Here is a 24,758-nt window from a genome sequence, read left to right as displayed (position 1 = left end):
ATCCCCATTATGACCCCATCATGGTATATCTCCCCATCATGGACCCATCCTGGTGTATGACCCCCATCATGCCTATATCCTGGTATATATGGTCCCATCCAAGTATATGTCCCCATCCTGGTGTATGACCCTGATCATGGATATGGCCTGGTATATATGGACCCACTCTGGGATATGCCCCCATTATGGCCCCATCCTGGTGTATGACCCCGATCATGGATATAGCCTGGTATATATGGCCTCACCCTGGTATAGATATCCCCATCATTTCCCATCCTGGTATATATGACCCCATCATGGCGCATCTTGGTATATATGGCACCATCATGGCCCCATCCTGGTATATAGCCCCACATCCTAGTATATAGCACTCCATACTGGTATATACCCCTCGTCCTGGTATATAGCCTCCATTGTGGTATATAGCCAGCTATCCTGGTATATAGCCCCTCATCCTGGTATATACCCTCTACTGTGGTATATAGCCAGCTATCCTGGTATATAGCCCCCTCATCCTGGTATACACTGTGTTCCAAATTATTAGGCAAAAAGAGTTTAGGAGTGATAAGGTCAGAATTTTTTTGTTTGTCATTTAAATCATTGATGGTGATGTGTGTCAGGGCTTTTTATATCACTGAAAGCAATTGCAGATACCTGTGCAAATTAGTTTGGAAGGTGTCCAAATAAAGGCAAGACTACTTAAGAAGGCTGTTCCACATTATTAAGCAGCCTACATTTTTTGCCAAAATGGGAAAGAAAAAGGATGTGTCAGCTGCTGAGAAACAACAAATTGTGGAGTATTTAGGTCAAGGCATGACTACAATCAACATTGCCAAGACACTTCATCGTGATCATTGCACAATCAAGAAGTATGTAGCTGATTCACAGCACACACGTGTGCGTGCTGATAAGGAAAAATTGAGGACTCTTTCCAATAGGCAATGCCTTGTCATAGCAGCAGACAAGTTTTTGAAGCTGCTGGTGCCTCCAATGTCCCCCGAACAACAAGATGCAGGGTACTTCAGAGGTTTGCAGCTGTGTGCATTCTGTCGACCACCTCTATCCACTGCACACAAGCAGAAGTGGCTCCAGTGGGCCAAACGATACATGAAGACTGACTTCCAAACTGTTTTGTTCACCGATGAGTGCCGTGCAACGTTCGATGGTCCAGATGGATGGAGTGGAGGATGGCTGGTTGATGGACACCCCATGAAAACACGGCTAAGGCGCCAACAAGGAGGAGGTGGAGTAATGTTTTGGGCTGGAATCATGGGGAGAGAGATTGTCGGCCCCTTTCGGATCCTAGAAGGGGTAAAGATGAACTCCATAATCTATGTGGAGTTTCTAAAACAGCACTTCCTGCCCTGGTTCAGGAGGAAGAACCGTGCATTCCGCAGCAAGATCATTTTCATGTATGATAATGCACCGTCTCATGCTACAAATAACACATCTGCATCTCTGGCTGCTATGGGCATAAAAGAGGACAAACTTATGGTGTGGCCACCATGTTCAACTGACCTCAACCCCATTGAGAACCTCTGGAGCATCATCAAAAGGAGTGTCTATGATGGTGGGAGGCAGTTCACTTCTAAGCAACGCTCTGGGAGGGTATTCTCTCCACATGCAAAACAATTGAAGCACAAACCATCCAAAAACTGACAAATTCAATGGACGAGAGAGTTCAGAAGCTTCTTTCAAACAAGGGGTCCTATGTGCAAATGTAACATCACCTAGAATTAAGTTTTGACTTGAAAACTGTTTGATTTCATTTTGTAATAAGCTGATAATGCTTATAATTTCACAATTGACCATTTTGTTTTTCAAAATAAAAATAAAAAGGTTGAAAACTCTGTTGTGCCATAATAATTTGGAACATGCATTTTGAGTGCATTTTGAGTGTGTATTATTTTTAAAAATATACTTTTTTCATAGGCAGTTTGATCAAAAACATTTCAATTATACTCGAATAGTAGATGACTGGAAAATAACAATGACTGCAATTCATAAAGTTAATTTAGGAAAATATGAAAAAATATTTTTTGCATAATAATTTGGAGCACAGTGTATAGCCACCATCATGCTATATAGCCCACTCATCCTGGTATATAGCCCCCCACCATGCCACACACAGTGTAAAAAAAAAATAATAAACGATTGTACTCTGTGTTCACTTTCATAGTGAGGCATATGGAATTTTGTATAGATAAATAGGATGAATGTATAGATAGATAGATGTACAGACAGACAGATAGGATGGATGTATAGATAGGATGTACAGACAGACAATATACATAGACAGACAGAGTTTACACACACAGACAGAGTATACACAGATAGATAGTATAGACAGACAGTAAACAGAAAGTCAGACAGACAGACAGTATACACAGACAGACAGGATAGGCAGACAGGATAGACAGACAGACAATCAGACAGACAGTCAGACAGACAGGATAGACAGACAGACAGGATAGACAGACAGACAGTATACACAGACAGACAGTATACATAGACAGACAGATAGTATACACAGACAGACAGTATACACAGACAGACAGCTACATATTGCACACTATACAGGACAAGCATTTCTTATACATAACACATACAGACAGCACATAACACATGATTCATATTATACTCACCTTCTTCTTGGCCTCCTGGAGTTCAGAGGGTTTTTGAAAGCAGCTACTCCGGCTGCAGCAGTGCAGGCACCCCTCTCCCCTCTCTTTGTGGTGAAGATGGGAGCAGACAGCACACAGAGCACACAGAAGAAGAGGGTGCCCTGTGCTGGAGTTGTCGCGGGTGGCGGGGCGCTGCGCTCGCTAACGCTCGGGTCTGGGGCTTCTGCTGTTGCTCGGTGGCTCGAGTGGTGGGCCGGACCCGGGGACTCGAGCGGCGCTCCTCGCCCGTGAGTGAAAAGAGGGTGGTTTGTTTGGGGATTTAGTCCGTGACGCCACCCACGGGTTGTGGTGAGGTTGGGCACCACCGTTGCTGGTGACGAGGATCCCGGGAGCGATGGTAGGGAGCAGCTGGGATGTTGTTTCCCCCCTCCGTGGGTAGGGGTTGGTGGTCCCGGGGCCCAGTGGTGTGACGGGTAGGCAGGGTCGGTGAGGTGCAGGGTTGCAGGGACAGCACGGCGCGGTGCCGGATGGCACTGGTGTACTCACTCAGCAAGAGATGCACAAAGTCTCCGGTAAATCAAACGGCTGCATGGACGGGTCCCGCAGCCGGCTGCAGTGTCTCTCCCTGGACAGGTGATGGTGGCTGTCTCTCCCTGCACCTTTTTGTGTACTGTGTTGACTCCAATGGCTTCCCAACGGTAGTCCGCTCCCCGGTGTATAGATACCGGAGGAGCCCGTTTTGCCCGCAGGCGCAGGCCCTTGGATTTCTAGCCGGTGGCGGTGGCTGTATATCCTCATGGTGTGAGCGGTTGCCTTCAATCGGGACTTGGTTGTTAGGGAACCCCGGGGGTTCCTGTCACATTCGGATTTGACTATTGACGGCGGCTCCAAGCCTGGTCGGGGTCCAATGGCCCTGCCTGTGTGTGCTTAGCTTCACTCCATTCCCCGGTCCGGTACCGGTGGGCCACCGCCCAGCCCCGGTCCTTACGGCTCTGCGGAATTCCACCAACTCCTGCAGACGGCCACCACCGTCTGCCAACCTTGCTGTCAGTGCCTGGGCTCCGACCCAGACACACGCAGTTTGTGACCTCTCACTTTCACTTCCTAAACTCAACTGTTTCTTTTCCCGCCTCCAGGCCTGTGAACTCCTCGGTGGGTGGGGCCAACCGCCTGGCTCCGCCCCACCTGGTGTGGACATCAGACCCTGGAGGGAGGCAACAAGAGTTCTGTGTCCGACTAATGCAACCGTCTGGGGGTGGGGATGTGGTGTTCTGTCTGTGGCTACCTGGCCAGTCCAGGGCGCCACATTCCCCCTTGGTAAAATACAGACCGTCTGCGGGCTGCCCGTCCATCACCGTTTTTATTTTTCTTTCAAACTGTAAAAATATAAATAACATGGGAAAAACGGTAAAGCATAAAACATAAGCATACTTTAGGTCCTCTTAAACGTTACAATACATATAGACATTTTTAATAACGGACGGATGTCTTCCGCTCTCCCACCCAAGCAACCTAGCCCTGATGCTGCCCCTAAGAAGTGGGCAGCACCCCTTTGCCCCAGTCCAGGTTCAGGCTGCCCGAGCGGGAACGGGTACGGTAACTCGCACCCGACTGTCACTTCAGGGGACCCCGCGTCCAGGGGGACCCCTGGAGGATCGCCACCAGTTATGGTAGTGGCGGGCCTGGGCCATCACTTTCCTCCAGGCCCATCCTCCAAATCAGCCTCTCCGGAGGCGGCAACGGTATCCATCCCACAACATTATTTACAGGCCCACAAGTTCGTGGGTGGCCTGCTAGTTCTCGGCCATGTTCATGAGGAGTTTTGTCATGTGGGTATGGGGAGTGAACTTAATAACAGTAACAACTCCAGTCACAATGGAGATGGTTCTCTTCTCGGACGGTAATCTGGTGATTTTTCGGATTGATTCATTTTCATTTACTCACATATTTACACAATTAACATATGACACCCCTAGATGGTAGTTTCCCTGTACCTAAGTGCGGGCCGACCGAGGTTGGGGCGTGTGGAGCTTCTGGGCCCAATGCTATCAGTGGAGGACAAGGGGACAGAAAAGACAGTCAGTTCCTCTTCCCTTATGGCAGGCATGGCAAGTGGAGACCCAAGGGGAAGGGGTAGAGGTGCGTCCCTGGGCGCCTGTTCGTGTGGCTCACTGGCGGGCGTCTCCGTCTCCGTTTCTTCCACATGTTGTGGGAACATTATTACCGGAATAATCACCGCGCCGTTGTGTGTAGGCTAGTCCACTGGGAAATTACCCATCACTGTGTGGATCACCTCTTTTTCTTTCTCCCCGGTTGGTCTGGGGGCCGGGACTTCAGCTGCCACCCTCAATGGAGGTGGGCACCTCTTCAGGTGGTCCCTGGAAACCGTGGTTGAAGTCTTCCCCTGGTCACGACTAATCTGGTAGGCCTTCTCATTCTCCCATTCAGTGGGGTTTTCTCCCACTGGTCATCAAGCTTATGGGTTCTTCTTTTTCGTTTTAGCACTACATCCCCAGGCTTAAAGGGACCAGCTGAAGCCCGCCTGTTGAAGCACTGTTCTTGCTGTTCCCGGCTCCGACACAGGTTCCTTTCCACGTACTCCTGGACCTGTTGGTACTGCGCTCTCTGCCGGGTGTCCCAGTCAGCAGTTGAAGGGAGGGCCTCTGTACCTTCCAAGTCCATTTCCAGGTCCACCGGCAACCGGCCCGGTCGGGCTCTCATCAGATACGCTGGTGTGCATTTGGTAGAGCTACAGGGAATGTTATTGTACATGTCTATCAGATCAGGCAGCTTTTCTGGCCACAGGTTCCACTCTTCCAACGGTATCACCTTGAGGAGATCCAGGACCAGATGGTTCATCTTCTCACACATCCCATTAGTCTGGGCATGGCATGGGGTGGTCCTGATCTTCTTACAACCATACAATTGGCAGAATTCTTGAAACACCTCTGCTTCAAAGGCTGAACCCTGGTCTGTAAGTACCCTCTCCGGGTATCCGTGCGGTCGGCAAAAGTAGGCCTGGAATGCTTTAGCTGTGGTACGGCCGGTCAGATCTTTGACTGGGACAACCACCATGAATCTCGAATAGTGGTCTACAATAGTCAGGGCGTAGGTGTACCCACTTCGGCTATGGGTGAGCTTGACGTGGTCCAGAGCGACCAACTCCAGAAGTTGATGGGTAATGGTTGGTCGTAGAGGGGCCTTCTGGCTGGCTTCGTCCCTTCTTCTCAGTGCACAGGGACCACACTCTCGGCACCAAGCCTCTACAGACTTCCGCATCCCACTCCAATAGAACCGCTCTCTCAACAGCATCTCCAGCTTCTTCCACCCAAAGTGCCCGGCACCGTCATAGTACGCTTGTAGAACTGCAGGCACGTTAGCCTGAGGAACCACCAGCTGACGAACCCTCTCATGAGTCTTCGGGTTGATCAGTTCCCGATACAGTTTCCCCTGGAATTCAAATTCAAAACACTGCACTCTCATCAGCATGAGGTAGAGGTAAAAGAAAATCAACAGATTCGTTTTTATCGTGCAAAATAAGTGTATTTATTTATGTACAAAGTAGGTGGGAGGGACTAAGGGACGTTTCGGCCCAAACCTAGGCCTTCTTCATACCAAGTCACACTGGAAGGGGGTAAAGAAAAAGAAATCACTATTTACATATATCACAAGAAAAAAGGCATATTTACAGATCATATACATATGTACACAGTTACATGAAAAAATCATGTCATAATTGATTTAAAGATAAGAACAGTAATAGCATATTAGTAGTTGAAATAACTCTCAAGTCATTGCAGAAAATACAAGTAGTGGTAATAACATGAAAGGCAAGATCTGACAATACATGAAAGATTTGCATACCTCCAATCATAGATGAACTAGTTTCACAAAGGGAATTTTTTTCTCCTTTTTAGAGGTTTTTTAGGTACAGAAATAGTGAGGAAATCCACCCAGGATGAAATGATTATGGTAGTTGCAGAATGTAAGCCCTGCAGATAAAAGGTATGGTTATGAAGGGGTAGTGTCTCTATATAGGGTTTAACACTACGGGGGAGGGGAGCAAGTTACCTTGCTCATATTGGCAAATGAATTACTCTTGCAGTTTGTCCTATTAGATTGGGAGAGTTTAATGACTCGTAGTCCCTAAAGGATGAGGAGGTATACGATCAGTAAGGTAAAACATGGTATATTGCACTCCCACATAGTGGATCCCCTGTTAATCATTACCTTAAGTTTGCAATAGGTGAATAAGGTCACATACAGTGAGCATTTGTCTAGGAGCATAAGGGGCTTATTTACATCTGTAATCATGAGGGACAAGTTTTAGTAACAGTATTAAATACAAGAGGAGAGTATAGCGATATTTAGAGTTCATGAAGTGACACATATTACCTGTAGGCTTTAGGGCAAGAATGTGACAGTGGGTTGTGGAATCCTCTGAAAAGCAGAAGGAGGAATATAAAGTTATGAGATTGGAGGTAAAGAGGATTAGGAACAGATAGGATTGTTGCATACCTTTGCGGCCATCTTCCCAGACTGTGGCTTAGGGGTGCTTCACACACAGCGAGCTCGCTGCCGAGATCGCTGCTGAGTCACGCTTTTTGTGACGCAGCAGTGACCTCATTAGCGATCTCGCTGTGTGTGACACTGAGCAGCGATCTGGCCCCTGCTGCGAGATCGCTGCTCGTTACACACAGCCCTGGTTCATTTTCTTCAAAGGCGCTCTCCCACTGTGACACACAGATCGCTGTGTGTGACAGCGAGAGAGCGACAAATGAAGCGAGCAGGGAGCAGGAGCCGGCATCTGACAGCTGAGGTAAGCTTGTAACCAAGATAAACATCGGGTAACCAAGGTGGTTACCCGATATTTACCTTAGTTACCAGCCTCTGCAGCTCTCACGCTGCCTGTGCTGCCGGCTCCGGCTCTCTGCACATGTAGCTGCTGTACACATCGGGTTAATTAACCCGATGTGTGCAGCAGCTAGGAGAGCAAGGAGCCAGCGCTAAGCAGTGTGCGCGGCTCCCTGCTCTCTGCACATGTAGCTGCATTACACATCGGGTTAATTAACCCGATGTGTACTGTAGCTAGGAGAGCAAGGAGCCAGCGCTCAGTGTGCGCGGCTCCCTGCTCCCTGCACACACAGCTAAGCGGTGTGCGCTGGTAACTAATGTAAACATCGGGTAACCATACCCGATGTTTACCTTAGTTACCAGTCTCCGCAGCTTCCAGACGGCGGCTCCGTGCAAGCGCAGCGTCGCTTGCACGTCGCTGCTGGCTGGGGGCTGTTCACTGGTCGCTGGTGAGATCTGCCTGTTTGACAGCTCACCAGCGACCATGTAGCGATGCAGCAGCGATCCTGACCAGGTCAGATCGCTGGTCGGATCGCTGCTGCATCGCTAAGTGTGAAGGTACCCTTAGAGCAGTGTGTTAACAGGTTTATGAGCTATTTAACTCCAAAACCCGGAAGTGTACGGAGACGCCGGCGCATGCGCATTGGCGATCGGCGTTTATACTAGTGTATTGGTGGTACCGCTAAGTCTTGAATAGAGGCGCCCGCGCATGCGCGGTACGGTAAAATTCATACTTAGACGTGGGAAGACGCTTATCCTGAGCGCACCGTTATAAATTAATATAGGGATAGGAAGTTTGAGAAGAGGACACTAGACATGTCAGTCTGTTGGTAGTGGACGGCTGCTAGTACCAGAGGGGAGACGGTATTATCTATATAGTCAATGTACATGGCAGTATTGCAAGGAATACATGGAGGTATAGGGACATATAAGGCAAATGCAATGTAAAGCACAGTCATATACACAATAATTTCATCTTTCTGTAAAGGAACAGTAATGATTAGTGTACATACAATCATTTTGAGGTATAGGAGGAGAGCATGACCTAGAATAAGAATTTTTAAGGATTAATGCACACAAAAAAAGGAAGGGTCCCAATATACTATCAGAGTGAACTAACATTACCATATATACTTGACTAAATAGAAAGTGCTGATTTTATACGTTGCCATCTAAAAGTGAGTGTACGATGGAAGAAGGAAAGGTGAGGATGATGTTTCTCTAGTTTTCTGCAAAAAATATATCATAACATAGTTAGTACGGTTCAGGGCAAATTAATAGGCTTAGTACTATGATTATGTTAGCCAATCCATCTCTCTATTTAGACCTTTAGGTGCTAGAGTTTGTAGTTTGTGGATCTGTCGCGGGCGGGGAGGAGGGTGTCAGCACACTACGCTCACCCCTTCTGCTCGGGTCCGGCGGCTGCTGCTCAGTGGTGGCTCGAGCTGTGGGCCGGATCCCGGGGGTTCTCGAGCGGCACTCCTCGCCCGTGAGTGAAAGGGGGTTGTTGGGTGTGGGGATGTTTATTGTCCGTGACGCCACCCACGGTTGTGGTGATTTCACCACCGCTGCTCTATGGGGGATGCAGGGCCTGGTGGGCGCAGGGACGCGGGGGCAGCACTGTGCCTTGCGGCACTGTGGTACTCACTCAGCCTGAGACGTTGACACAGTTTTACGGTAAACCACACGGCTGGAAAGACGGTTCCCACGGACGGCTGCACTTGCTCTCCCAGTAGGTGACGGTGATGTCCTGACCTGCACCTGATGTTTCTAAGTTGGTAGCGATGGGTCCCCACCGGTAACCCGCTCCCCGGCTTCAAGCTGGACCGGGGGAGCTCTACTTTGCCCGCAGACGCTGGCCCTGAGGAACTGTTGCCTTGGCGGTGGCGGTGTTCCTCCTTAAAGGTTGGACTGTTGCCTTCAATCGGGACTTGGTTGTTGGGGGATCTACGTCCCCTTCACTGACGGATTTGGCAAATTATGGCGACTCCTAGCCTTGCCGGGGTCCGAGAGGCCCCTGCCCTGGTGCTGACTGTCCTTTGCACGCTGCTCCAGACCGCCGGGTCACTACCCGTCCGCGGTCCTTCCAGGAACTCCCGAACAGCCACCCCTCTGGACAGTCACCGTCGTTGCTGACCTTACTGACCCTGTCCTGCACTTAGCTAGACTACTTCAGGCTTTCTTTCTGTCACCACTCTTGCTTTCCTCCTTTACCACTTTACTTCCTTTACTTCACTTGTTTACTCCTCCACTTAGCTCCTCACTCAAGCTCCCCCTGAGCTAAACTGCTCTCTGTCCCTAGCTGGGCTGACTGGTTCTTCCCGCCTCCAGAGCTGTGTCCTCCTCGGTGGGCGGAGCCAACCGCCTGGCCCACCCCCTGGTGTGAACATCAGTCTCTGGAGGAAGGCAACAAGGATTTTTGGTTAGCTTTGGTGTTCCTAACTGGGATGTAGGGTGTGATGGTGCATGACCTGTGACCCCTGGCTTGCCCAGGGCGTCACATTCCCCCTTAGCAAAATGCAGACCGTCCGCGGGCTGCCGTCCAACACCGGTTTTATTTTTCTGAAAAATATAACATGGTTAACGGTAACATATATACATTTTTTTATAACTCTTCCCATAACGGGAGGCACATTTCTTAAACGTTGCAAAACGGTTTACGATTACGGTTTCCGCTCTCTCCCACCCAAGCAACCTGGCCCTGATGCTGCCCCTAAAGCCCAGGCAGCACCCCTTGACCCACAGTCCAGCACACGGTACCCGAGCGGGATCTGTCCTTTCCCTCCAGAGGGTAGCCACCGGTTCCTTTGGTGGCTGGGCCTCAGCCTGCTCTGCTGAGGGCCCTCCCTCCAACCTGCCTCTCCGGAGGCGGCATTGCGGAAAACGGTAACGGCAAACAACTTATTTACAAGCCACTTAATGTTTGTGGTTGCCCTGCAAGTTCACAGGCTTGTCCATGGAAAGTCCTCCATGCAAAATAACTTTTAAAGGGTCCCCACTGGGACAATGGTGCCGGCTCCGGCCGGTTGCAAATCACTTTTGACAATCAGGTAAAGTACTCGGTATCATCATTTTTCATCATTTTCAACTTTTTAAACTTTTAAACAACTCCTTACATTCCCTGACCCCTTTTACTCACAGGACGGTCTCCCTGTACCTAAGTGGGGGTCTACCTAGGTTGGGACGGGTGGACCTTCGGGGCCCAGTGTCAGTGAGGCTAGACAGTGGGGTAGAGGGAACAATCGGTTCCTCCTCCCGGCTATAGTGTGAAGCAGCCGGAGGTATAGGGGAGCTGGGTACAGGTTCATCCCTGGGCACTGGCACTGGTTCTGGCTCACGGTTGACCGCTTCCACTACTTCTTCATCCACGGGTTGTGGGAACAGTATCACTGGAAGAATTACCGCGCCATTCTGTGTAGGCCAGTTTGCTGGGAAGTCACCCATTACAGTGTGGATTACCTCTGCTGCCTTCTCTGCTGGTGGAGGAACCGGTACTTCAGCCTCTGCCCTCAATGCTGGTGGGCACCTTTTTAGATGGTCCCGGGAAACTGTGGCCAGAGTGCCCCCTTGGTCACGACTGATCTGATAGGCCTTTCCATCTCCCCATTCTGTGGGTTGTATGACGTAAGGAACTTGTTCCCACTGATCATCCAGCTTGTGGGTCTTCCTCTTCCGCTTCAACACTACGTCTCCTGGCTGGAAAGGACCCGCGGACGCCTTCTGATTGAACCGGTGCTCTTGCTGTTCTCGACTTCGACTGAGGTTTTTCTCCACATACTCCTGGATTTGCCGGTATTGGGCTCTCCTCCGACTTTCCCACTCCGCTGTTGAAGGGAGCGCTTCTGGGGCCTCCAACCCCATCTCCAGATCCACCGGCAGGCGGCCAGGCCGAGCCCTCATCAGGTGCGCTGGGGTGCACTTCGTCGAGCTAGACGGGATATTATTGTACATGTCGACCAAGTCAGGTAACTTTTCCGGCCACAGGTTCCGTTCCTCCAGTGGTAGCGTCTTGAGGAGCCCCAGGACCAAGTGGTTCATCTTCTCACACATGCCGTTGGTCTGGGCGTGGTAAGGAGTGGTCCGGATCTTCTTGCAGCCGTACAACTGGCAGAATTCGTGGAACACCTCTGCTTCAAATGCCGGGCCTTGGTCAGTCAGCACCTTCTCTGGGTATCCATGGGGTCGACAAAAATAAGCCTGGAACGCTCGTGCAGCAGTTCGACCAGTTAGGTCCTTAACGGGGACTACCACCATAAATCTTGAGTAGTGGTCTACAATGGTCAAGGTGTAGGTGTACCCACTTCGGCTGGGGGTGAGCTTGACGTGGTCTAGGGCGACCAGCTCCAGCGGCTGATGGGTGACTATTGGGTGTAGGGGCGCCCTCTGGCTAGTCTCGTCCTTTCTCCTCAGCGTACAAGGACCACACTCTCGGCACCAGGCTTCCACCGATTCACGCATCCCACTCCAATAGAACCGCTCCCTCAACAGCATCTCCAGCTTCTTCCACCCGAAGTGCTCAGCACCATCATGGTATGCCCGCAGGACAGTAGCCACGTCAGCTTGAGGAACGACCAACTGGCATATTTTCTCATGGGTCTTCGGGTTGATCAGCTCACGATACAGCCTCCCTTGGTGTAGGTAAAGCCGTTTCCGTTCCTTCCACAAGCGTTGGGCTTCGGCTGGAGCGGCAGGGTCTATTGCCACAGCACCCTGTTCCACCAGAGTCTTGACGAGGCGAACAGCCGGCGCCTGGTTCTGAGCTTCCTGCCACTCTTGACTGGGCCGTGGGTCCAGATCCACCCGTTGCTGATGTACTTGTACCCTCTCCGTAGGCGGCCGGTGAAACGCAGGCAACTCGATCTCCTCGAGGTCATCATCCTCGCACCCCTCTTCTAACAAATGGGGCATTCGGGAGAGTGCATCAGCATTTATGTTGACATGACCGGCTCGGTACTTTATGGTGAAATCATAGTTGGCTAGCCGGGCTACCCACCGCTGCTCCAGAGTGCCCAACTTGGCCGTGTCCAGGTGAGTCAACGGATTGTTGTCCGTAAACGCGGTGAATTTTGCTGCAGCCAAGTAGTGGCGGAACCGCTCCGTGATAGCCCATACCAACGCCAAGAGCTGAAGCTTGAAGGAGCTGTAGTTCTCAGGGTTCCGTTCAGTCGGCCGGAGTTTTCGGCTAGCATAGGCAATCACCTTCTCCCTTCCATCCTGGACCTGGGATAGGACTGCTCCTAGTCCCACGTTACTGGCGTCTGTGTGGAGGATGAACGGGCGCCCATAATCAGGGTACGCCAGGACCTCTTCTCCGGTCAAGGCCGCCTTCAGCTGGCAAAAGGATTCCTCATGCTTGTCCTCCCACAACAGTGGTGCTCCAATGGGTCTACCACCTTTGGTCTGTCCCACGAGAAGATCCTGCATGGGGGCAGCCATCTTCGTGTACCCCTTTATAAAGCGCCGGTAGTACCCCACCAGGCCCAGAAACTGCCTCACTTCCCTCACCGTGGTTGGTCTCGGCCAGCTCTGGATGGCAGTAATCTTCTCAGGGTCGGGGGCGACACCGTCTGCACTCACCACGTGCCCTAGGTACTGCACCCTGGGTTTCAGCAGGTGACACTTAGAGGGCTTCAATTTCATCCCGTACTTGGCAAGGGACGCAAACACCTCGGCCAGGTGCTCCAGATGGGCTTCGTACGTCTGGGAATAAACGATCACATCATCCAAGTACAACAGGACGGTCTCGAAGTTTAGATGTCCCAGACAGCACTCCATCAGCCGTTGGAAGGTTCCAGGGGCATTGCACAGCCCGAACGTCATGCTATTGAATTCGCAGAGCCCCATCGGCGTGGTGAAGGCGGTCTTCTCCCGGTCCTCTGGGGCCACGGCCACTTGCCAGTACCCGCTGGTGAGATCAAGGGTAGAGAAGTAGTTTGCAGTTCTTAGTGCAGCCAAAGACTCTTCAATACGAGGCAGTGGGTAGGCATCTTTATGGGTTATTTGATTAATCTTCCGGTAGTCCACACACATCCGCATGGTACCATCCTTCTTCTTTACCAGTACCAACGGAGCGGCGCAGGGACTACAGCTGTCCCGAATAACCCCTGCCTCCTTCATATTCCTCAACATATCTTTGGCACACTGATAATGTGCAGGGGGAATAGGTCTATACCTCTCTTTGATAGGGGGATGTTCACCGGTGGGGATGTGGTGTTGGACCCCTTTGATCTGCCCAAAGTCTAGGGGATGCTTACTGAAAACCTGTTTGTACTCCTGCACCACCCTGTATACCCCCGCCCTGTGATGTGTAGGGGTATCATCAGTGCCTACATGTAGCTGTTGGTGCCACTCCTTTGTCTCCCCTTGGGGTGGGGAAGTGCTGGTGGTAGGTGGGAGTGTTGATGGACTGGCTTCATGGATGGTGTGAGGGTCCAGGGTGAGCAGCTTGGCAATGGTGGCATACCGGGGAAGCCTGACTTCTTCCTCTCCACAGTTCAACACCCTCACAGGCACTCTCCCTTTCTTCACATCCACCACCCCTCGGGCGGCCATTACAGTGGGCCAATGCTCAGAGGGTATGGGCTCCATCATGGCCGGGTAATCACGCCCCTGAGGCCCTACTGCTGCCCTACACCAAATCATCATCTCGCTCCTAGGGGGCACAGTCAATGGAGCTACATCCATTACTCTCACTCCACCAATCTCCCCTCCTGTTGAGCTTACATGCTGGCGGTACATCAGAGCCCGGATCTCACGCTGCACAGCTCTCTGCCGACTTCCTGCTGCTGTGGCGGCCAGCTGTTGTAATAGGGTCAACACATCAGTCATACAGTGCTCCATCACATTGGTTCCTAGCACTATCTTTGGGTTATGATCACTGGGTTCATTCATGATCACAATCATACCCTGATGTTGTAGTTCAGCTTGCCCCACAGTCATAGCCACTTGTTTATACCCCACTTGGGTCAATGGAAGTCCATTGGCAGCAATCAGTGTTATACTAGTATCTGGGGTTGCCAGTTCGTCCGTCCCCCAATACCGCTGATGCATCGTGTATGGTATGGTGGTTACCTGTGATCCAGTGTCCAAGAGAGCCATCACCGGTATACCGTCCACAGCCACGGGGATGATGGGTCGGGCCCCGATATATCGATCTCGCCAGTCCGGGGGGCCATGATGTTCTACTCCTGAGGATTGGCCCGGGGCCCCAGGGGTTGCTCCTTTAACGGGCACTGTCGGAAGTAGTGACCAGGCTTACGGCACTTGTAGCAGATTGAAGGTCTGCTCCGCGGGATATTAGCACTTCTCCGCTGCATCCAGGGAACATCCTTGGGGCTGTCAGCAAGCTGTATCTGTGCTGGAGGCTGAGATCTGGTCAGAGGTTGCAGTGCAGCAAGGATCTTGGCGAGGTCTCCGTCCATGCGACGGACCTGGGCTGCCAGTTCTTCCACCGTGCTGCTTGGAGCTGTAGGTATTGGAGAGGTTGGTAGGGCAGGGGCCGCCACAACGGGGGCCGTCTCGATGGGCCACGGGGCAGGTTCCCGAACTTCTGCAGCTGGGGGCTGTAGCGCTTTAATGGCCCGTTCCTTTAACACAGCAAAGTGCACATCAGGGTGTTCCAGGGCCCACAGCCGGAGTTGTTTACGGTCCTCTGGGGACCTCATCCCCTGCGCAAATTGCTCTACCAACATCTTGTTGCTGTCCGCCTCATTATTAGGGTTCACCCGCTTCAGCGTGCGGAGGGCGGTTTGCAGACGTAAAGCATAGTCCCGAATGCTATCCCCAGCCCGTTGCCGGCACTGGTAAAACTGCATCCTCAGCTCAGCTTCAGTCCGGGTCTCGAAGGCAGTCTGTAGCTTCTCAAAGATGGTGGCTACAGAGAGCCGGTCCCCCTCGGCCCAGGTCTCCGCTTCCTGCTCAGCCGCACCGGTTAACTGGCCTAACACTATCGCTGCACGTTGCTTATCAGTCAGGGGGTACAGCTCTAGCAACGGGTTAAGCTTTTCCGGAAGGCCTGTAAGGCATCCGGTTTCCCGTCATACTGCGGTAGCCAGGCAGCTCCGGGCGCATAGGGCAAGGAGAACGGCATGACCTGAGCGAGCGCGGGGACCGCGGCACCTCCCGCCAGTACAGCCGGGACCTGGGCAGGCCCATTCCCATCCGCGGGTGCCACTGCGGCTGCGACCTCCGCTCCTCCAGCGCAGACATCTTGTTTCCGTCCCCCTTAGCTCTTTCCGGCCCCTCCTCTCTCGGGGTGGGGTTTTGGCCTTCGCGCCTCTGCTACTCGAGAAGACGCTCGAGCGGGAACTTTTCGCGCCAAAGATGGCGACTTCTGAAATTTTTCAGCCGGATACCTCCGGCGGTAACAAGGCGCACCTCTACCAAACGGCAGAGCGGTAAGATCCTGTTCGTGACGCCAAGTTGTCGCGGGTGGGGAGGAGGGTGTCAGCACACTATGCTCACCCCTTCTGCTTGGGTCCGGCGGCTGCTGCTCAGTGGTGGCTCGAGCTGTGGGCCGGATCCCGGGGGTTCTCGAGCGGTACTCCTCGCCCGTGAGTGAAAGGGGGTTGTTGGGTGTGGGGATGTTTATTGTCCGTGACGCCACCCACGGTTGTGGTGATTTCACCACCGCTGCTCTATAGGCCCAGGGAAGATGGTGTGTAGCAGCGAGATGTTGCGTTGCCCCTTCGTGGGTAGGGGTTGGTGATCCCGGGGCCCGGTGATGAGATGGGGGATGCAGGAACTGGTGGGCGCAGGGACGCGGAGCAGCGCTGTGCCTTGCGGCACTGTAGTACTCACTCAGCCTGAGACGTTGACACAGTTTTATGGTAAACCACACGGCTGGAAAGACGGTTCCCACGGACGGCTGCACTTGCTCTCCCAGTAGGTGACGGTGATGTCCCTCTGACCTGCACCTGATGTTTCTAAGTTGGTAGCGATGGGTCCCCACCGGTAACCCGCTCCCCGGCTTCAAGCTGTACCGGGGGAGCTCTACTTTGCCCGCAGACGCTGGCCCTGAGGAACTGGTGCCTTGGCAGTGGCGGTGTTCCTCCTTAAAGGTTGGACTGTTGCCTTCAATCGGGACTTGGTTGTTGGGGGATCTACGTCCCCTTCACTGATGGATTTGGCAAATTATGGCGACTCCTAGCCTTGCCGGGGTCCGAGAGGCCCCTGCCCTGGTGCTGACTGTCCTTTGCACGCTGCTCCAGACCGCCGGGTCACTACCCGTCCGCGGTCCTTCCAGGAACTCCCGAACAGCCACCCCTCTGGACAGTCACCGTCGTTGCTGACCTTGCTGACCCTGTCCTGCACTTAGCTGGACTACTTCAGGCTTTCTTTCTGTCACCACTCTTGCTTTCCTCCTTTACCACTTTACTTCCTTTACTTCACTTGTTTACTGCTCCACTTAGCTCCTCACTCAAGCTCCCCCTGAGCTAAACTGCTCTCTGTCCCTAGCTGGGCTGACTGGTTCTTCCCGCCTCCAGAGCTGTGTCCTCCTCGGTGGGCGGAGCCAACCGCCTGGCCCACCCCCTGGTGTGAACATCAGTCTCTGGAGGAAGGCAACAAGGATTTTTGGTTAGCTTTGGTGTTCCTAACTGGGATGTAGGGTGTGATGGTGCATGACCTGTGACCCCTGGCTTGCCCAGGGCGTCACAGATCCAAAAGCTCTCTCTTTTTTTGAGGAGCTCAATGTGATTCCCTCCGCGTCTGGGTCTATATACTTTATCAATGACTTGATACCGCAATTGCGCTACATTATGCTTAGCTTCGTGAAAATGGTGTGGAATAGGTAGCCATAATTTTCCACACCTAATGGTAGACTTATGGCTTGCAATGCGGTCACCAACATGTTGAATTGTTTCCCCGACATACAATAGTCCACAGGGACATTTGATGATGTATACAACAAAATTGCTCTCGCATGTAAAGTATTCTTTTATTCGAAAGCTTTTGCCAGACCTGGGGTGTGTAAAGTGGTCTCCATTAATCACGTTCGAACAAGATGGACAGTTTAAACAAGGGAAAGTACCAGTACGTTTTGGTGCTAGCAAGCTTTGTACATTTTTCTTGTCACTGCCGATATCCGCTTTGACCAGGGAATCCTTTACGTTTTGGAGTCTTTTTTTGCACATGATAGGGGGGAGTATAAATGGCCCTATCTCTGGGTATGCTTTTTTTAGTAACGGCCAGTGGCGGTTAATAATATTGTATATTTTAGGCATAGACGGGTGATACGTGTGTACAAATGGTATCCTCTCTATTGTTGTTGTGTCTTTCTCTGAGGGGGTGGTAGTAGATAACCTTTCTCTTTCTGTCTTGAGCAGTGTTATTGGATAATTGCGTTCTAAGAACCGATTGGACATTTCTTCTAGTCTCTGTTCTCTTGTGTTTTCGTCTGATACTATCCTCGTGACTCTTGCAAATTGAGATCTAGGTAGACTGTTCTTAGTCGATTTAGGATGACAGCTACTGTACAGGAGCATACAATTCCGATCGGTCGGTTTACGGTATAAGTCTGAAGATAGGTTGCCCGCTGTGTCTTTTTTAATGTATGTGTCCAAAAAATTAATTTCTCCCTGGTGATGATTTAGCGTAAATTTAAGCTCAGGCCACACATTGTTAATATGGTTGTCAAATAATAGCAGGCTTTCCAAGTCTCCCTGCCAGATGCAAAATATATCGTCTATGTAGCGAGCCCATACATACGCCAGTTCATCAAAGGATGGATACAAGTACACAAAGCGTCCCTCGAAGTAGTCCATAAAAAGATTTGCATAAGCTGGGGCTACATTCGAGCCCATCGCGGTCCCGTGTCTCTGGATGTAAAAATCGTCCTTGAAAAGAAAATAATTTTCATTAAGGACTATTTCGAGGAGGCCTATAGTGAAGTCTATTGATGAAGCGTGAGAGTAGAAAGAGACCGCACTCAATCCGCTGTGAAGGATTTCTTTATTCAAACACGTGCAGAGTGGAGGGCTGGAGACACACTGTGAGCTGGGACCTGTGGAAGCCCAATTTGGGCGAAACAGCTGTCGTCCATTCTTGAGGAGCCAGCTCACAGTGTGTCTCCAGCCCTCCACTCTGCACGTGTTTGAATAAAGAAATCCTTCACAGCGGATTGAGTGCGGTCTCTTTCTACTCTCACGCTTCATCAATGGACTTTGTCTTATGACCAGCACCCCGCTTTTGGATTGTCGGACCCTCCAGGCTCTCCACCCGAGCACAGGCACAGGCGGTACCGCAAGCGATATTGCAGGTAATCTGCGGTGGTGCAGGACTTTGCTTCTCTCCTGCTTTACTATAGTGAAGTCTATTGAGTCCTGGCGCATGGAATACATGGAGGTATAGGGACATATAAGGCAAATGCAAAGTAAAGCACATGCTATACTGCCATGTACATTGACTATATAGATAATACCGTCTCCCCTCTGGTACTAGCAGCCGTCCACTACCAACAGACTGACATGTCTAGTGTCCTCTTCTCAAACTTCCTATCCCTATATTAATTTATAACGGCGCGCTCAGGATAAGCGTCTTCCCACGTCTAAGTATGAATTTTACCGTACCGCGCATTCGCGGGCGCCTCTATTCAAGACTTAGCGGTACCACCAATACACTAGTATAAACGCCGATCGCCAATGCACATGCGCCGGCATCTCCGTACACTTCCGGGTTTTGGAGTTAAATAGCTCATAAACCTGTTAACACACTGCTCTAAGCCACAGTCTGGGAAGACGGCTGCAAAGGTATGCAACAATCCTATCTGTTCCTAATCCTCTTTACCTCCAATCTCATAACTTTATATTCCTCCTTCTGCTTTTCAGAGGATTCCACAACCCACTGTCACATTCTTGCCCTAAAGCCTACAGGTAATATGTGTCACTTCATGAACTCTAAATATCGCTATACTTTCCTCTTGTATTTAATACTGTTACTAAAACTTGTCCCTCATGATTACAGATGTAAATAAGCCCCTTATGCTCCTAGACAAATGCTCACTGTATGTGACCTTATTCACCTATTGCAAACTTAAGGTAATGATTAACAGGGGATCCACTATGTGGGAGTGCATTATACCATGTTTTACCTTACTGATCGCATACCTCCTCATCCTTTAAGGACTACGAGTCATTAAACTCTCCCAATCTAATAGGACAAACTGCAAGAGTAATTCATTTGCCAATACGAGCAAGGTAACTTGCTCCCCTCCCCTGTAGTGTTAAACCCTATATAGAGACACTACCCCTTCATAACCATACCTTTTATCTGCAGGGCTTACATTCTGCAACTACCATAATCATTTCATCCTGGGTGGATTTCCTCACTATTTCTGTACCTAAAAAACCTCTAAAAAGGAGAAAAAAATTCCCTTTGTGAAACTAGTTCATCTATGATTGGAGGTATGCAAATCTTTCATGTATTGTCAGATCTTGCCTTTCATGTTATTACCACTACTTGTATTTTCTGCAATGACTTGAGAGTTATTTCAACTACTAATATGCTATTACTGTTCTTATCTTTAAATCAATTATGACATGATTTTTTCATGTAACTGTGTACATATGTATATGATCTGTAAATATGCCTTTTTTCTTGTGATATATGTAAATAGTGATTTCTTTTTCTTTACCCCCTTCCAGTGTGACTTGGTATGAAGAAGGCCTAGGTTTGGGCCGAAACGTCCCTTAGTCCCTCCCACCTACTTTGTACATAAATAAATACACTTATTTTGCACGATAAAAACGAATCTGTTGATTTTCTTTTACCTCTACCTCATGCTGATGAGAGTGCAGTGTTTTGAATTTGAATTCTATAGTTCGGACCTTGGTCCTCTCACTAGCACCTCAAAACCACCCTTAATAGTGGCAGTGTTCACACCATATATACCTTTACTATAGCTTTTCTTGGTGATTGAACCTGCCCACCCATGTCATCCGACACTTTTGCCTATGATGACACAACCAGTAATAGCATTTTGGCACAAGTGACTAACTCTACTGAGTTTCTAAAAACTCCCATCAGAGAAGTAAGGACCAGGGACTGGGAGAAGGAGAACCGGACATTTATTTCCTTGGATCTCCACTGTACTACCCTAGCTGAATACTATCGTCAGAGCCGCATTCCAAGGGGCCTCAGGTGTAATTTAACACCCACTCTTTTTTCTAGCAACGAGGAATACTGTAAAAGATTTCAACAGATTTTGAATAAGTGCTCCCTAGATTTAATCGTACTGACGGTTGAACATTTACAAACAGCTATAAAGGAGTCTAAAGAAAAAATTCTAACTATAGAAACACAACTAGCAGACACATTGACCCCTGCGGACTTAGCTGCCTATAAGAAAAAAGCTGAGGATACACTAAAGGAATTTAAAAGAAACCTAGAGGAGAAGAAAAGACAGAAGTTCCAGAGGGACACAGACGACTATTTATCAAACCGAGTGTACAGATGGAACGACTGGCAAACCAGCAATACAAGACAATGGAGAAGACCACCCACTTACAATCAATCCGCTTCCTCAGGAAGCGAGTCCAGTGGCAGCCATTCAAACTCAAACTCTTTTTTAGGACCTATAAAAAGAAGAACAAACCAACGAGGAGGTCGAGGAGGAGGAGGAGACTGGGGGATGATGTTGCGCTCACAGGTAAGGGTCCCAATTTAGTCGTTAACATCTCTGACTATACCTTGGCACCTAATGAACTGTCTTTACTCAACAAAGGTTTAACTTTTTGCCCTACACCTAAATGGGATTCTTTTACCCTTGAAAGTGACATGCAGCGGTTCTATAGGTCAGTCAGGCTCAAAACTCACTTTGGTTCCACTACGTTCCATAACATAGACCAACAACCACTCCTTAAAGAAACTAACATCAAGACGTTGGGTCTCCACAATCCTAGTCATTATATGCCACCCAAAACACATCATGCTGTGGAAACATTTATAGCCCTAGTGGACCGAGACATTAAAGACAATATACATGAACATGAATTGGGTTTTTACCCTACACGTAGTAATATCAATACTTCAGAAAAATTGGCTATATCTTCCTTAAGGAACAATAAGGCTATAACTATAAAACCCGCTGACAAAGGAGGAGCGATCGTGGACCAAAATACACATGACTACATTGATGAAATTAAACGCCAACTTAATGATACCATGACATATCAGAAAATACCGTCAGACCCGATATTTAAAATTCAACAGAAAATTCAAAACTTTCTATCTATTCACCTCGACAAAGGTACTATTGATCAGACCACCCGTACTTTTCTCACTAAATTACATCCCATAACACCGGTATTCTATACATTACCTAAAATCCATAAATCACTCATTAATCCTCCGGGCCGACCCATTGTAGCATCGACAGAGTCTGTTCTTTCCCCTCTATCAATTTATCTAGAGAAAGTTCTTACCCCCCTGACTAAAAATACCAAGTCTTTTATCTTGGATACCAACAATTTCCTACAAAAAATCAGGGACCTAAAACAAGTCCTCTCTAACAGCTTCCTCTGCACCTGGGACGTAAGTAGTCTATATACTTCAATCTCACATCATAAAGGCATCAGGGCAACCAAAATCGTGCTCAATAGGACTAACTTGAGCCAGGACTCAAAAGACTTCACTATAGGCCTCCTCGAAATAGTCCTTAATGAAAATTATTTTCTTTTCAAGGACGATTTTTACATCCAGAGACACGGGACTGCGATGGGCTCGAATGTAGCCCCAGCTTATGCAAATCTTTTTATGAACTACTTCGAGGGACGCTTTGTGTACTCGTATCCATCCTTTGATGAACTGGTGTATGTATGGGCTCGCTACATAGACGATATATTTTGCATCTGGCAGGGAGACTTGGAAAGCCTGCTATTATTTGACAACCATATTAACAATGTGTGGCCTGAGCTTAAATTTACGCTAAATCATCACCAGGGAGAAATTATTTTTTTGGACACATACATTAAAAAAGACACAGCGGGCAACCTATCCTCAGACTTATACCGTAAACCGACCGATCGGAATTGTATGCTCCTGTACAGTTACTGTCATCCTAAATCGACTAAGAACAGTCTACCTAGATCTCAATTTGCAAGAGTCATGAGGATAGTATCAGACGAAAACACAAGAGAACAGAGACTAGAAGAAATGTCCAATCGGTTCTTAGAACGCAATTATCCAATAACACTGCTCAAGACAGAAAGAGAAAGGTTATCTACTACCACCCCCTCAGAGAAAGACACAACAACAATAGAGAGGATACCATTTGTACACACGTATCACCCGTCTATGCCTAAAATATACAATATTATTAACCGCCACTGGCCGTTACTGAAAAAAGCATACCCAGAGATAGGGCCATTTATACTCCCCCCTATCATGTGCAAAAAAAGACCCCAAAATATAAAGGATTCCCTGGTCAAAGCGGATATCGGCAGCGACAAGAAAAATGTACAAACCTTGCTAGTACCAAAACGTACTGGTACTTTCCCTTGTTTAAACTGTCCATCTTGTTCGAACGTGATTAAAGGAGATTACTTTACACACCTCAGGTCTGGCAAAAGCTTTCGAATAAAAGAATACTTTACATGCGAGAGCAATTTTGTTGTATACATCATCAAATGTCCCTGTGGACTATTGTATGTCGGGGAAACAATTCAACATGTTGGTGACCGCATTGCAAGCCATAAGTCTACCATTAGGTGTGGAAAATTATGGCTACCTATTCCACACCATTTTCACGAAGCTAAGCATAATGTATCGCAATTGCGGTATCAAGTCATTGATAAAGTATATAGACCCAGACGCGGAGGGAATCACATTGAGCTCCTCAAAAAAAGAGAGAGCTTTTGGATCCACAAACTACAAACTCTAGCACCTAAAGGTCAAAATAGAGAGATGGATTGGCTAACATAATCATAGTACTAAGCCTATTAATTTGCCCTGAACCGTACTAACTATGTTATGATATATTTTTTACAGAAAACTTGAGAAACATCATCCTCACCTTTCCTTCTTCCATCGTACACTCACTTTTAGATGGTAACGTATAAAATCAGCACTTTCTATTTAGTCAAGTATATATGGTAATGTTAGTTCACTCTGATAGTATATTGGGACCCTTCCTTTTTTTTGTGTGCATTAATCCTTAAAAATTCTTATTCTAGGTCATGCTCTCCTCCTATACCTCAAAATGATTGTATGTACACTAATCATTACTGTTCCTTTACAGAAAGATGAAATTATTGTGTATATGACTGTGCTTTACATTGCATTTGCCTTATATGTCCCTATACCTCCATGTATTCCATGCAATACTGCCATGTACATTGACTATATAAATAATACCGTCTCCCCTCTGGTACTAGCAGCCGTCCACTACCAACAGACTGACATGTCTAATGTCCTCTTCTCAAACTTCCTATCCCTATATTAATTTATAACGGCGCGCTCAGGATAAGCGTCTTCCCACGTCTAAGTATGAATTTTACCGTACCGCGCATGCGCGGGCGCCTCTATTCAAGACTTAGCGGTACCACCAATACACTAGTATAAACGCCGATCGCCAATGCGCATGCGCCGGCGTCTCCGTACACTTCCGGGTTTTGGAGTTAAATAGCTCATAAACCTGTTAACACTCTGCTCTAAGCCACAGTCTGGGAAGACGGCCGCAAAGGTATGCAACAATCCTATCTGTTCCTAATCCTCTTTACCTCCAATCTCATAACTTTATATTCCTCCTTCTGCTTTTCAGAGGATTCCACAACCCACTGTCACATTCTTGCCCTAAAGCCTACAGGTAATATGTGTCACTTCATGAACTCTAAATATCGCTATACTCTCCTCTTGTATTTAATACTGTTACTAAAACTTGTCCCTCATGATTACAGATGTAAATAAGCCCCTTATGCTCCTAGACAAATGCTCACTGTATGTGACCTTATTCACCTATTGCAAACTTAAGGTAATGATTAACAGGGGATCCACTATGTGGGAGTGCAATATACCATGTTTTACCTTACTGATCGTATACCTCCTCATCCTTAAAGCTGGTGTCACACTAAGCGACAGCGACAACGACGTCGCTGTTACGTCACCATTTTCGGTGACGTAACAGCGACCTTGTAAGTCGCTGTTATGATCGCTGCTTAGCTGTCAAACACAGCAGAAGCAGCGATCATAACGTCGCTGTGCTACATGTGCGGAGAGCAGGGAGCCGCGCTTAGCGCTGGCTCCTTGCTCTCCTAGGTACAGTACACATCGGGTTAATTAACCCGA

This window comes from Anomaloglossus baeobatrachus, chromosome 1 (genome assembly GCF_048569485.1).
Source record: "Anomaloglossus baeobatrachus isolate aAnoBae1 chromosome 1, aAnoBae1.hap1, whole genome shotgun sequence".
NCBI classification, from domain to species: domain Eukaryota; kingdom Metazoa; phylum Chordata; class Amphibia; order Anura; family Aromobatidae; genus Anomaloglossus; species Anomaloglossus baeobatrachus.
This window is presented reverse-complemented; position numbering follows the sequence as displayed.